This window comes from Ursus maritimus, unplaced genomic scaffold, assembly GCF_017311325.1.
Source record: "Ursus maritimus isolate PB19 unplaced genomic scaffold, ASM1731132v1 scaffold_9, whole genome shotgun sequence".
In the NCBI taxonomy this organism is placed as follows: Eukaryota; Metazoa; Chordata; class Mammalia; order Carnivora; family Ursidae; genus Ursus; species Ursus maritimus.
In genome coordinates this window covers 64,768,084-64,782,961 of record NW_024427107.1, presented here as the reverse complement: position 1 = coordinate 64,782,961, position 14,878 = coordinate 64,768,084, and the positions used below count along the sequence as shown (strand labels likewise).

Below are 14,878 nucleotides of genomic sequence, written 5' to 3'. Positions count from 1 at the left end.
CTACCAAACAGGTCATCTGCTTCTCAGTCCAGGTACCTTTAAAATTATAAAATAGTTTGCACATATAAAAACGAATGACAAGCGGGGCCCTCCCTGCCACCTGCTGTTATGGAGGCCGCCTCTGCCGCCCATGCTCTGCCACAGGTCCAACAGTTCACAGGTCTCATCTCGTCTTGGAGGGGCTTATCGACCTGGGGAGTTGAGTTAACCTAGTTGTCTTGTGACTTTAGCTCTCCGACATGCTCCAAGAAAGTTATGATTGTTTAGATCATCTAGTTATCTCTTATTGTTAGGCTGAGAGAAAGATCCCCTGTATCTCTCCACATACTAGATGAAAGGCGACCCCTTCTTGGCTGGGCAGTTCTCACTTGGATTTCTCAGAAGCAGTCATAGTCAAGCATCATCTGGGCTACAGTCATCTTGAGGCTTGACTTTGGGTAAAGTCCAAAGCAGTGCACACACAGGACGATCAGCTGCTGCGGGTTGTTGGCTGTGAGCTTGGCTGGGGCAGTGGCTTGAGTTTAGGCATCTCGCAGCATGGCGTCTGAGCTCCAAGATGGAGCTTCTAAAGAGCAAACATCCCAAAGGAGCCAGGTGGAAGCTGCTAGGCTCCTTTAACCCACCTCTGACATCATGTGGCATTACTGATGCCACATTTATTGCGGGGCCAGCCCCCATTCACCGAGTGAGGGGGCTACACAAGGACACAAATACTATGGTTCCCTGGGGCGCCATGTTGGAGACAGGCTACCATAACTATTAATGACCCATATCTTTCCAATGCCTGTCCCTTTCTCTGCTCTTTTGCAATGACTCTCATCCACGGGGTATCATGGTATAGTGAGTTATTTTATTTTCCTGAGCCTCAGATTCCATCATTTGTAAAGGGAATAATGCTCCCTGGTTATTGTTAGGAGGGAAAGTCACTCAAAAATCAGAGTTATTATAATTGACCCAGATATTTGCAATGCTAAATACAGGCTCTGTACAAGGCTCTTTACACATGTTATTTCATTTAATATCCAAAACGACCCCACAAGGGATGCACTAGTGTTATCCCCATGTGACAGATGAGAAATCTCAAGTTTAGAAAGCTTATATAATTTGTCTAATGTCACACAGTTAGGAAGCGGAAGACCTGTTCTTTTCATTACTATGTGTATTGTTTTTATTGTTTTTTGTACATAATTTTTATTTCCTTCAAAATACTAGAAACTTTGAGCTAAAGGGTTTTATATTAATAATTTTTATATTCTTCCCAGTGCCCTGCTCAGAGTTAGGCACAGGGTAGGTGTGAAAACAATAATATTCGTTAAATAGAAAAGAAACTAATTGGCAGGGAGGATGGGGACATAGAAATTCTCAGCCAGCAGATTGACTTGTTATACAGTTCTCTTTGAGAGAATGTTTTCTGTCTTTTGTACCGATTTGGATTTGACTAAATCCTCAAGGTCACAGAGGATGCCCCCTGATGGCTCCAGAGGAGGAGGGCTGAGATCAATTGTATTTACTATGGTGAAATCTCATCAATTTCACCCTGATACCAAACCCCAAAGAGTCTCTACCCTGACATTTATTTCAGAGATTCTTTGCAGACTTCTAAATATCCTCAAGTGCTCTGCAGCCGCATTGCCTGTCCTCATAGGACACATTTAGATGTACTAATACCCTAAAAACCTTGTGCCTTGATGCAAATCTCATCTCCACGCCACTTCCCCAATTCTCCGAATCCCAGCTAATTCTTAAAAAGCGGCTCATCAGGAAGACAGTGATAAAGGTTTCCATGCAGTTAGAGAGCTAGGTATAAGGGAAAATAATTATTTACCAAGTCACTCTGTCCCCAAAGCACCCTTTGAAATTCTGTTTTTATGACCTGCCATAATTAGTTTTTTTTTTTTAATCAGTCTTCTTGAAATGAAAAGAATAATGATTTCCTGCAGGATTATAAATAGTTATGGAGTGGCTGACCTAGACCAGAAATCACTGCTTTACATGTCTAATGTTAGCTGTCAGGAGGAATTAATTGGGGAAAGAGATAAACAGCCCTGCAGAAAGGAGGTGGTTTCCTGAGCACTCTGCCCAGAAAGGACTTGGAAGTGTCTAAGGCCCTAGACACTCTTTGGGAACCCTGACATAGGTCACTTCCTTCGTATTCTACCACCCAGGGTGACACAGGATCCTGTCCAGTGGACTCAACTGGATACTCACATGTGATTAAAACCCTCCTGCCCACCCCTAGCCAGACCTCACGTCTTTTGATTCAGAATCTAAGTGGGACGAAGGGTAACAGGAGTATCAGGGCTACTCATCTCTCTTTTGTGGCACGTGCTGTGAGGATAGGTTCAGATAAAGTCATCTAGAAATCTGGTGTTAGGGAAGGGCCATGGATTCTCAGAACTAGAAGGTATCTTGGGATGGAGGTTCTCAAAATGTGGTCCACGGATCCGTGGGGAATCTGAAACCCTTTCCGGGAATACATGAGGCCAAACCTGTTTTCACAATAACACCAAGATGTTATTTGCCCATCAGCCGTTTTTATTTATTATTTTCATGGTGTTGACATGTGCACTGATGAGGCAAAAGCAATGTGGGTGGAAATGGGGCACCTTGGTGCAAACCAGGGTCTTGGGCCCAAACTACTCTGGTGGTTGGGGCATTCTTTACCTCATGCACTAGCTGCAAAGGAACCCCACCTGTTTCACTTAAGGATGTCCTTGATGAAGCAGTGAAAAGTATTAATTGTCTTAAATCTTGACTCTGAGTACACCTATTTTTAATACTCCATGCAGTGAAATGGAAAGAAGAGAGGACGTTAAACACCTCTGCTATGTACCAAGGTGTGTGGTTATCCAGGGGAAAGACAAGCAGGCTGTTGTTGGACTTAGGAGCAGGACTTGCCACTTTTTTCAAGGAACACCATTTTTGCTTAAAAAAAAAAAAAACAATTGACTGACAAACTACAGTTATTCAGCCTTGGGTATTTGGCGAATTGTTTCTCAAAAATGAATGAAGGGGATCTGGAACTTCAGGAAAACTTACTGGCAGAATTTGTGGCCGTGACAAAATTCACATTTTCAAGTGAAAATTAGAATTTTGAAACTCTTTTCTCTGGCACCATGAGCCGGATTAACATTGGGAACATTTGCAGAACTCAGTGAACCGGTATTTTCCAAGTGATCAATGCGCGATGGCACAAAACCCGTACATGGGTAAAACATTCATTGAAAGTGTGAGATAGCTCAGTGGACTTCAGTTGAACAGAGTTCAAGAAGTTCATTGATATCTCAGGTTCCATATTGTCATTAAGCTTTACGAAACGATCACTAGCCAAGTTGGGTGCAGTATCAGAGGAAAATATCTGTATTTATCTGGAAAGGCCATTAAATTCTGCCTCTTCTCTGCTCCGCCTTTTCAAACTGTATCTCAGTGAGGCAGAATTATTTTTCCAGGCTCCAGCCAAACCAGCATATCACACCAGACTGAATCCAGACGCATATATGAGAATCCAGAGGTCTTCTTTAAGCCAGACATTAAAGGAATTTGCAAAAATACAAAACAATCCCACTCTTTTCACTAAATTATTTGGCTTTGGGAAATGTATATATATATCTTTTTCATAAAAATGTGACTTGTATTCATATGGAATGGGTTTATTATTATTTAAATGAATTAATAAGCATTTTGAATTTTTAAATTTTTAATCTCTAAGATGGTAAAGATCAGTAAGTATCATCCCCGTAGTAAAAGGTCTTTAATAATTTTCAATAGTTAAAGGAGTCCTGAGACCAAAATTTTGAGAACCACTAGCCAAGAGAATGAAACCCTCCTTACGTGGGCCTGTTCAATGGTGTTGCATTATAAGGACACACTGTATGGGCCTTTGCCATATTTTTCAAGTTTGAGATAATTTTTATTAACACTTATATTTTTATCTAACTTAAGGGCTAGAAATTCGTTTCACATTAAGTGAGTTCTTATGTTACTGAAATTGGATTTTCATAGGCTAAAGGCAATTTTAACTCATAATCTAAGAAATGGAGGTGTCATATCCTGAGAAGAAGATCTCACTTTGCACATACACACGCTGATATTTAGAGTTCCACTGGGAAGTAGACATTGAACGCCTTATGTAAGTCATGAATTTTTTTTTCTCTTAAATATACAAAGTCAATAATGTCAGGAAATTACTTATATAAAAGCAGCAGCGTATCACATATCCTTCGTAAGCAGCTGGGCCTGAGGTAAGATCCCAGCCCTCCAATTCCTTGTTCAATTTTAGCAAAGTTAATGAACCTCTCTAATGTTTGGTTCCCTGAGACTAATAGTACTTACCTCTCAGGGTTGTTGTTGGGAGTAAGGTAAGAGTAAAACTTGTTATAGAACGCCTGGCCCAAGCTGAGCCCTTGAATGTTCTTGTATAATTATCATGATTTCAGGTACATGGCCTAACCCCTTACATTACTTTCCTATTGCTGCTGGAACAAATTGCCATGAAAGTAATGGCTTAAAACAACAGGAGTTTATTTTCTTATGGTTCTGGAAGTCAGAAGTCTGCAATGGGTCTTCCAGCACTAAAATCAAGATGTCGGCAGAACTGGTTCCTTCTGGAAGCTCCAGGGGAGTATCTGTGCTGTGCTTCTTCCAGCTTCTGGTGGCAGCTGGCGGTCCTTGGATTGAGGATGCACCTCTATGATCTCTGCTTCAGTCACCACGTTGACTTCTCTTCTGTAGTCAAACCTCTCTCTTGCCTCTCTCTTAGTAAGGACACTTACAATCACATTTAGGTCCACCTGGATAATCCCGGATAATTCCCTATCTCAAGATCCTTGATTTAATCACATCTGTAAAGTCCCTTTTACCAAATAAGGTGAAATTCCCAGGTTATGGGGATTAGGACATGGGTATCTTGGGAGGGGGGAGGGCATTATTTAGCCCGTTTTACCCTCTCATTTTACAATGAGAGCATTGAGTCCCATGAGAGGCGAGGATATGCAGAGGTCATGGGATTGGTCTAGGGTCAGGAAAGGTGAAGCTTTCTACCTCCACTTCCTACCAACTCATGCTTTGGAAACTCTGCCTGAGACCTCAGACTTCATAGGTAGGGTCATTTCTCCCCTGCATCTCCCCCAGAGCTGCTGCTGTACATACAAAACCAAGGTATTGGTGACATCATATTCCACAAATCCATAGAATACAATAGGCATGGTGTCCCTTTGAAATGATGTCTCTCTCTCTTCAGTGATCAGGGATAGAGAGTAATACTTTATTTCAACAGTCTGGAGGGCATCAAAACCACTTAACATCAAAAGTGAAGATTAAACATAGTTTAGTTTATATCCAGGTGTATAAGGTGAGACCAGATGACCCTAGGCTTGGCTGATCTACAGCATCCCGACTGCTATGTATAATGTGAGTCAAAATTTGATGTTCTTTCTCTCTTAAGAGTTCCTTTGTTCCAGCTACATACCTCTAGTCACTATAAGCTATTCTGTCTCATCCCACTATCCCACACACTCACCCCCAGACTATATATACCATGGTTCCAGGGACCTAGTAACCATGTTAGGATCTGGCATGGTCATGAATGGGTTCCTAGAGAGACAACAAAGGGGGTTTTGCAGCTGATAATCAAATGTTGTCAGGATTTGAGACTCTTGAACAAGAAGAAAGCAAAGCCCTCCTTCCCATACCCATTTCCTTAGGACATGTCTTCTGTAGTGGATTTATTCGGTAGCCTCCAGTAAAGTATGTCCCAATCCCCAGAACTTGTGAATATTACCTGTATGGCAAAAGAGTGAGTATTACCTTATGTGGTAACAGATGAGATGAAGTTAAGGATCTGGAGTTGAGGAAAAGTATCTGGGATTATCTGGGTGTGTTCTAAATACCTTCACAAGTGCCCTTAGGAGAAAGTGGCAAAAGGAAATAAGGCAGAGAAGAGGACAGGGACACAAAGAGGAGGCAATGTGAAGACAGAGATTGGAGGGATGTGTCTAGAAGCCAGGAAACACCACGGAATGCCCACAGCCATGAGAAGCTAGAAAAGGCAAGGAAGAGATTCTTCCCTAGAGCCTTCAGAGGGAGTGAGGCCCTGTTGACACCTTGATTCCAGATTTCTGGTCTCTAGAATACATTTTTGTAGTATTAAACCATCCAGTTTATGGTAATTGGTTCCAGCAGCCCTACGAAACTACTTTTGATCATCCGGGAATAGGCATGCCAGCTGCTCGTTAATAATAAAAATAACAACCACAGTAATAAGAGTATTTGGTGACTATCCACTCTATGCCAAGCACTGTACTAAGGGCTTTACTACATTATCGGTCCATTGCACAACCTCATGAGCAGGTGTCACTGCCACCCACAATTTGCTGGTGACGAAGATGAAACTTGGGGTTACAAAGCTAGTAAGAGGGGGAGCTGTGATTAGACCCAGGATCTGTTGGACCCTTTCTTGCTGTTGATCACCAGTACCTCCAGAATTACTCCAAGGACAGCCTATTTCACTGGGACGGAGAGTCAGGAGAAAGAGCAGAGCAGAGGGGCACCAGCACTGAGCGGAGAGAGGCCCAGCATTCCCAGGGGCACATTAGCAGTTGCCAGGGAGTGCTCAGGCCACCCTCATACCTGCCAGGGCAGGGCAGGGCTTGGCAAGACTGTGTGGAGAAGGGGAGGGAGTGCTGGGGATCAGAGGTTCTCTTGGTCGCTGTTCAGAGCCAAAGACTGTCTTCATGATGGTTCTCACTTCCTGTACCTTCTGCCTAGACTGGCCAGGCAGCCAGGAAGCACATATTTCACACAGGGTGGGTGTTATTAGCCCGTGTTGGTCTGGGGAGCCCTCTGTCCTCTTGGGCAGTCTAAAGAGAGCCTGCCCAGATCCTGGAGAAGCCCCCTGTGAGGGTCTGCTTGGGGAGTCATTGCCATTCATGTCACCTGAAGGCATTTTGAAGCAATTTCCAGTTCGGTCCCTGAGGCCCAGTTTCCCTTTGATCTTACACGTCTGGCTCTGGTCTATAAACTCAGTTCAAGGGGTAATTTACGCAAGCTCAAAGAAGGGCAAAAGCCAACAGAGCTCTCTTCTACAGCAAGCTTAATTCAAAGTGCTCAGGGACAGCCTGAGCACCATGAGCTTGATGAGGTTCCAGAGCTTGCTATCATTACACCAATTGTGTTGGGGGCAGATAGGGCTGGGCTCTGCTGGAGACTATGCATTCGCTTGTAATTACTTGAATGAAGGATTGGTTGCATTGAGTGTAGCAGAAACCATCTGAGGACGGACTCCAGCAATTGTTATAACTAAAGGCAACTGAGAGAGCCTCAATCTTTTCCTCTAGTCCATGGCTAACGGTACTACAGGGAACAAAATAAATAAAGTAAAGGGCCCTGCATTTACTGAGCACCTACTGTTTGCCAAGTGTTTCACATAGGGTATTTAATCTTCAAAATGACTCTGAAAGTTATTTCTCACATGTTTTTTAGATGAAGATGCTGAAGCTCATAGAATTTCTGTCACTTTATTTGCCAAATAGAACTAGTAAAATGACAACTGGAATTCCAACATGTATCCACAGCCCAGGCTGTTTTCACCATACCATACCAAATAAACAGAAGATCGAACCATAATGTGACCCTTGTGGGTACAACAAAGATGGATCAGGGCACTGGAACATATCTGAATGAAACACATACATTTATAAAGTTGGATATATAAATTTAAAACATTATTTTTGTTATTTTTGGTAGGTCAGAGAGTATGTGCTGAATTCTAAGCCAAAATGTCCCCAACGTAACATTCTTCAACCTATGGAAGGGTTAACTGGCAGTGGCCATTGAAGAATAACAGGCATTTCTGCAGAATACCATCTCCTTGCCTTGAGAAGGGGCCCTCTTCTTCAATCGAATAATATTATGAGTTTGTGGATGACCCCAACTCTCAGTGAGGGTTCATGGAGAAGTAAATATCGATAAGGAACACAGAAGTATAACTCAGAATACTGAGTAATAATTGATTTGTTTGTCCACCTGCCCAAAGACAAGGGTCTGGACCGAATGAGATCCTGAGACCATCTTCTGCCTGCACCTTTCTAGATGGTCTCCACCACCTTCCTGCCAGTTGGTACTCTAATGCGGTGTGGTTCCAAGTGTGGTCCATGGATCAGAGCTGGTCCACCACATGGCTTCTTACCAGGCCAGGAAGAAATCAGTACAGAAACTGAGAGTGTTTGGTAACATTTATTACAATTTGATGTTCATGCTATTTTTGTTGTATTTTACAAAAGTATTGAGTATGATAGACAGGAAATTTAAATATCTGTCCTTCACCACAGTTAGAGAAGCCCATCAGAGCATGTAAATCTGGTCACACGGAAAGCCCTTTGGCCAAAAAAAATAACAAAGAAAATATGTTTTGGACGGGCATACATAATTATTCTACTTTGTGTGCTTAAAATCAGATCTGTTCAAGCCTTCCCTGACTCATCCTTGTTGTTTCTGCCAGAGTCCCATTCCTCGTTGTTCAGTGATAGTGTTTATTTGTTTACTTCCCATGGTGTGGTGAAAATAGTATTCTATATTTACATAGTATTCTATACTTATATTGTATTTTCTATATTTTTCTCCGGAAAAAACATCCCAGATCTTTAGCAGGCGTACCCTCTTCTCACCATCGTCTTCCATACTCTCTGCCTGGTCTAGGAAACTTACGCTGCCTGAAATGTCTCTTTCTAGTCTTTGTCTGTGAGCTGTGTCTTCAGTTGTCAAGGCTCAGCTCAAACATCACTTCCTGGCTGAAGCCTCCTGCCAGCCCTCTGCCCTGCTTGAGTCACTTCCTCTTGCATGCTCTCAGAGCACGCTGTGCGGGCCTGGCTCACGGCGCCCAGTGACATGAATTACACATCTGTTCCCTGCTCCACATCCTGTCTCGCTCTGTGCACCTGGCCTGAGACCCCCTCATGCTTCAAGAATTAGACCAAAGGTCAGCTCCTCCAGGAAAACTTTCCACACCACAAATAGATTTAACAGATTCTTAGTATACATCATACACAGTTCATTCATTCTTTCAACCCAAATTTATTGAGCACCTAGTATGTGCAAGATGTGTTAGCTTCTGGAGAAAGGTCCATCACTGGAAAGGACAAAGACCCCACATTCTAGAGGGAAGAGACATTGCTGTGTTCTAGGGGCAGCCAAAGGCCTGTGAGTCTGGGACAGAGAGCGAGGAGGAGAGTGGAAAGAGATGAAGTCAGAGAGGGAGGCAGGGGCCAGACCTCTAGGGCTTTGTTGGCCATGGCAAGATTGGAGTTTGTGTTAAATGCAGTGGGAGTCCCTTTCCATGCTACCCAGGGCAGGGACCATCCTTTGTTCTGTATTCCCATAATAACTTAAAGGGAAACTTTCACAATCTCCGGAGTCCTTGATGTCCTGCAAATGAAGGAGGATGCCCTCAAATTCCTTGCTGCAGGAACCCACTTGGGTAGCACCAACCTTGACTTCCAAATGGAACAGAACATCTACAGAAGGAAAAGTGAAGGCATCCATATCACAAATCTGAAGAGGACCTGGGAGAAGCTCCTACTGGCAGTTCATGCCATTGTTGCCTCTGAAAACCCAGCTGATGTCTGCGTCCTATGATCCAGGAATCCTGGCTGGCGAGCTGGGCTGAAGTCTGCTGCTGCTACTGGAGCCACTCCTGTGGCTGGCCACTTGACTCCTGGAACCTCTGCTAACCAGCTCCAGGCAGCCTTCTGGGAGCTGAGACTTCTGGTGGGTACTGATCCCAGGGCTGACCACCAGTCACAGAGACGTCTTATGTTAGCCCGTCTACCGGCACTGTGTGTAGCACAGACTCTCCTCTGAGCTGTGTGGACATCGCCATCCCTTGCGACAACAAGCCAGCTCACTCGGTGGGTCTGAGGTGGTGGATGCTGGGCCCGGGAAGTTCTGCATGGCACCATTTCCCATGGACACTCATGGGTGGTCATGCCCGATCTCTACTTCTACAGAGATCCTGAAGAGACTGAAAATAAAGAGCTGGCCGCTGCTCAAAAGGCTGTGACCCAGGCGGAATTTCAGGGTGAGTGGACTGCTCCTCAGCCTGAGGTCCCAGACGGGTTGGTCTGAAGGCGACCAGTTGCCCTTGGTGCCTAGTCAGCAGTTCCCTGCTGAAGACCGGACCGCTCAGCCAGCCCTGAAGCCTGCTCTGCAGCTCCCACGGCTCAGGCCACTGAATGGGTAGGAACAACCCCTGAGTGGCCCTAAGCTGCTCTTCCAAAGGCAAACAAAATGGAAATACAGTTGATAAAATAAACAGTTTCTAAAAAAAATTAAAAAATGAAAAAATTAAATGCAGCAGGAATCCACTGGAAGGTTTGAGCAAAGGAGTGATACAATCTGGTTTATCTCTTTCAAAGAACATTCTGGCTGGTGGGTTGGGGGCAATGCTGAAACACCACTTAGGAGGCAATGGCAGTGGTCCATCCAGGGGAGAGATGGTGGTGACTTGGACTGGGATGGGAGTGCTGGAAATGAGGACAACAGGAAGGATTCAGGTTATGTTCTGGAAGCTGGGCTGACTGCTGGAACAGGTGGTGCTTTGGGGTTTCTACTGCATGTAATACTACAAAGCTTAATTGTAGGGATTTTGGTTTTCTTCAGCTCTGAATCTGGGATTTACTGAATGCCTCAAACAGAAAATATCCTAGCTACAAAAATTTCCACTAGGGAAACAATGCAAATTTGTTAATGAGCCAGCCAGAGTGTAGGTGTCGGCATGGGAGTCTACGGGCGTCTTCTGATCCAACACTGTCCTTATGTCAGAGAAAAAAAAAAACATTGGGAGAAAAGTATCCAAGTTTTAAGTCCAAGAAGCAGCCCTGCACCTCACCCCAGAGACTATCCTCTTGGCCAACAGTGAATCAATAAGATGACTTGTTTGAGCCCCATAATTCTATCCTAATATTAACCAAGGAAAGGTGTCCAAGAGACAAAGTGACAGGTCTCTGGGCAAGGAAGCATGTGACGGCCAAGGGTTCACTTTGCTGTTAGGTCCTTTGTTTTTCTCGGTATTTCAGAACTCCCTAGGAATCTGGGGAAATCAAGATTCCAATCAGCAGGAGTCCAGAGTTTACACAATGAACCTCAGGGACCGAATCAGTCGTGATTATGCTCATTACTGCCATGGATCCAGACACTGACAAGCGGGTGGATGGCAGGCAAATCTGGGTACTAATCACATTCTCCTGTGCTTGAGTGTATGCCCAGGGAGCAATCTGATCACAGGCCGAGCAATGGTAATAGCTTCAGAATATATGGGCCATCCCAATGGATCAAACTTAACTTATAAAATTGGGGCAGAAAATAAAAAGAGCCTGAGCTGATGTTTGTAATGGACAGTATGACAAATGCCTATTTTTCTATCTTAAAATGAGGTTTATGAAAGGCTTCTTTCATCAAAATTCATCAGCATGGTATTCATCGCAGGGGACGTTTTTGGAATACTGATGCATGCTAGTTGGCAAGCATATATTTTACACCTGCTGGGAGCTAGGTCTGGGGCTGGGAAAGGGAATAGAGAGATGAATAAGGTGAGATAAGTGCCCTGGAAAAGGTCAGTTGTTTGATTGATGGACCAATGGGTGAGGCAGATCTGGAGAAAATGGATATAATACGGAGTGGGTGTGGTCAAACCTTGAATTATTGGTGTAAACAAAGGGCTCTGGAAATGAAGAAGGAAGCCAGCACTTCGTCTGATACATAGTGCAGTCTAAACAACATTAACTTGGGGGCCAAATGGACTATGTGAGGAATCCCACCTATCCCACCCACCCATGTTTTCACCTTGGGCAAGTTAGCTTAACCTCTCTAAAGCCTCAGTTTGCCCATCCCTCAAATGGGGGAAATAATTATCTCCAGAGTTTTAGTGAGAAATAGATGGAGTATATACAGTGTTTACTGATCTAGCACATCGTTGGTGCTTAGCAAATGGCAGAAGATGTTAATACACATACAGTAGCTCCCCTTATTCACGGGGATACATTCCAAGACCCCCAGTGGATGCCTGAAACCACGGATTGTACTGAACCCTATATATACCCTGTTTTTTCTTATACATACATACCTGTGATAAAGTTCAATTTATAAATTAGACACAGTAAGAGATTAACAACAATAAAATAGAATAATTATAGCAATACCCTATAATAAAAGTTACATGAATGTGGTCTCTCTCTGTCAAAATATCTCATTGTACTCCCCTTCTTCCTGTGGTAATGTGAGATGATAAAATGCCTGTGTGATGAGATGAGGTGAGGTGAATGATGTAGGCGTTGTGACATAGCATTAGGCCACCATTGACCTTCTGGCAACACGTCAGAAGGAGTGTCATCGGCTTCCAGACCATGGTTGACTGTGGGTAACTGTAAGTAAAACCACGGATAAGGAGGACTACTATATAGATTCTTAGTGAGTATTTTGGTCTAGTAGAATTTCTTTACTCTTTCCGATGAAAAGTCAGTATATTTCGGTGTGTCTTAGACTCTTCAGGGAAAAAAAAAGAGGTTCTATGTGAGTATCTGTAAATATACTTGACACCTATACTAATAATACCCATGCAATGTGACGACGGGTGGTGGCTTGTTAGCTAAGCTACTGGGACTGGGAGCAAATCACTAGATTCTAGAAAAATAGGAGATAGAAGGAGCATAGATTAGGTATCAGGGCTTGATACCCTAGGAGAATTAGGGTAGGTCTGTCTTGTAGGGGCTGCAGGGGACCTTAGGGACCATCTAACTCAGCCTCTGAATAGTAGAGTACAGGAGACTGAAACCAAAGGAATTGAGTAACTGTTCTGAGACCCTTGGAGGCAGAGCCTTCCATTGTTCTTCGCTTTCCCGTTTCTTGTCTCCTGGAGGCTCTGAAGGCAGATGGCAGTGAATGATTTGGAAACACTGAGCTTAGGAAGTCAGAGAAAAATTTCTGAGCTCAATTCCTCTCCTTAACTGTGGGAAACCACTACTCATGTTCCACCTGAGAAGGATTCTGTAGCTCTGAGACCCCAGTTTGGACCTGAGGCAGAAAGAAGGAAGGGTGGGTAGCACTCCTTGGCTCGATGTGTGAGCTTTTGCAACGGATTCTAACTGGTTGGTTAGCTGGTTGACCGAACTCTGTCACAAAGGTGGCCCCTAGGAAGTAAGGTTCAGATGCCAGAAATCTCTTGGTATAATTTAGAGAAAGAAATTAGAATTGTAGACATAGACAATTGTTGGAGTACAATTATTACATAAAAAAATAAAATATACCTGACTACTCCCTAAACATATTTTCTGAGAAACCAAAAAGAAACTCCTCTTGCCAAGTCTTGAGTAGTGAAGAAAGAATCGGTATCTTTGAAAAATGCTCAGGTTGCGATTTGAGAAGACCAAGGATAATGACAGAAGGCACGGTAGCTGAATGGCCTTCTTGAGTCCATGGAGGACTGGGGGGCAGTGGTCACACAGCTGCCTTTCGCACCCCCAGGCAGTGGGTGTGCAGACAGAAGTAGCAGCTTTGCCGTGTGCTGCTCTAGTGGTCTGACCTTGGATCCACACGGTACCTAACCTCACTGTGCCTCAGTTTCTTCTTTTGTAAGATAAAGCCACATCGCTCAAATTTTGCTGAGAGGCGATCTGTGTGAAGCGCTCACCAAGGTGCCTGACTCATAACAACATCCAGATAAATGGGAGCTATTATTAGCTGTAATTATAGGATTCTAGTGGCTGAACATGAAGTTTGGAGATAAGGGGAGGCTTATTTTTGCTTCCCCTTAGGTCCCTCCCATCCCCCCCTCTACCTCTCCTCTTCTGCCTCCCTTTCCACTTTTAAGGACCCTTTTGATGACATTGGACCCACCCAGATTACTAGGATAATCTCTTGATTTTAAAGACAGCTGGTCTTGGGGCGCCTGGGTGGCTCAGTCGGTTAAGTGTCCAATTCTTGATTTCGGCTCAGGTCGTGATCTCAAGGTCCTGGGATGGAGCTGTGACAGGCTCCTCACTCAGCAGGGAGTCCGCTTGAGATTCTCTCTCTCTCTCTCCCTCTGTCCCTCCCCCTGCCTGCACTCTCTCTCTCTCTCTCAAATAAATAAATAAATCCTTAAAGTCAGCTGATCTTCTTTTAATCCTATCAGCAATCTAAATTCCCTTTGCCATAGACCCTAACGTTGTCATAGATCCTGGGGGTCATGGACATGGGGGGGCGTTATTTTGTTTACCACACCCACCAGTTAGGTGTACTATTTTAGGCAAGACTGTATTTCTCAGTTTCCTCATGCGTGTAGCCAACAAGCTACAAGGATTAAATGAGGTAAATGCACGTGAAGCCCTTAGCACAGTATCTGGTGCACGATAAGTGCTCAGTCTGCATGTGGTGTTGTCTTTCCTTTCTCGAAAATACACACATACACGATGTAGAGCTCCACACCTGTATCCTATCCTGAACCACCGTGCCCTGAAATGTTGCTTACAGCTACATCCTGGCATTCCTTTTTCTTTTTTCTTTTTTTTTTTTGGTGGGCTCTACTTCCAATGTGGGGCTTGAACTCACAACCTCTAGATCTACATCTAGATCAAGGGCTGCATGCTCTACTGACTGAGCCAGCCAGGGCCCCCGGCCCAGCTTTCCTAACAGAGGGGCGGCGAAGGCCGAGAGCCTGCCTTGTACCTGGGTCACAGGCTCCTTCCCTGCACTCTGGACAGCCCACGCACACCACCCTCGAGGTTTTTGGCACCTGACAGTGACTGTCGTGGGAAGGAAGTGCTCTCCTGGTGTCCCCAGTGGGGGGACAAATGAATCACTGAGTGCAGGCCTGGCAACAGTTCATTCTTCTATGAATGGTGACAGATAT

At 44.3% G+C, this 14,878-nt stretch overlaps 1 pseudogene; it reads left to right on the top strand.

The window, feature by feature from the left end:
- Positions 1–9,384: 9,384 nt before the first annotated feature.
- LOC103661675 lies at positions 9,385–10,282 on the top strand (annotated as a pseudogene).
- The last annotated feature ends 4,596 nt before the right edge of the window (positions 10,283–14,878 follow it).